The sequence below is a fragment of the Morone saxatilis genome, unplaced genomic scaffold, assembly GCF_004916995.1.
Source record: "Morone saxatilis isolate NCDOM2014 unplaced genomic scaffold, NCSU_SB_2.0 Contig5, whole genome shotgun sequence".
NCBI classification, from domain to species: domain Eukaryota; kingdom Metazoa; phylum Chordata; class Actinopteri; family Moronidae; genus Morone; species Morone saxatilis.
The window spans coordinates 24,304,770-24,305,721 of NW_023340095.1; positions in this window are offsets into that span (position 1 = coordinate 24,304,770).

A 952-nucleotide genomic window follows, 5' to 3' on the forward strand; every position below is an offset into this window, starting at 1 on the left:
AAAAACAGACTTGACAACTCTGACAACAGACTCATCACATTGATTTGTTTTTTCACAAAGAGACTAAACCAAAGCAAGACTGACCCTTTAATCATCCTTATCATTACTGACCACTCACACTCAACTCGCAGGGTCACCAAATACTTGTATTTTGTGATAACCTTGCCTGTGAGCCACTCTGTGTTTGTGAATGTTCGTGTCTGTGCCTATATGCTTGTGTGTGTCCCTAACAGGTGTGTCCCTCACGCTAGACTGCCTCCTGTCTCTTAGCGCAGTCTTTCTCCCTCAAACATACATGAGCTCGCGCACACACACACAGCAGCCTAATCAGTCGCGCTTCACGTCCAAAAGATGGCACAGTGTGAGATGGATAAATAGCAGAGGCGCATGTGTCGTTGGTATTAATAGTAATTGTGTGTGTAAACTGTTTCACATCAGCCCACTCTATTACAACAGCTGCCCTGCAAATCACCACAGGCTATGGCAGCTGATGACTTGTGTGTGGATGGTGTTTGTGGGGTGTCTTTTGCAGAGAAAAGAGCCTCCATAAGCACATCCACATCACAAAGGTGTACGGATTCATGTGACCCATGTGAGTTTTATTTGACAAAGTGCACTTTTATCGGAGCATTATTACCATTTCATTGGTTGATAAATAGTGGTTTAACGGTCCGGATATTGAAGGGAAGCGACAGTATTGGATGGGTGTGTTGTGTGACAAGAGGACAGCCCAGCAGGTTGTTAAATTGTACTCATAAGCCAGCAGTTAAATGTTGGTTAATGATGCGCCCAGAAGCACAGAGAGACAGACAGCAGAGCAACCTTTGGACTCTGCAGAGTGTCCTCAGGATAATCCCTGGTCATAAATATCACCCTATTCACTCTGCACGTACACACAACCATGAACTAGCACACTATAAAGTAACTGCACACACACACACTTGCTATTTGT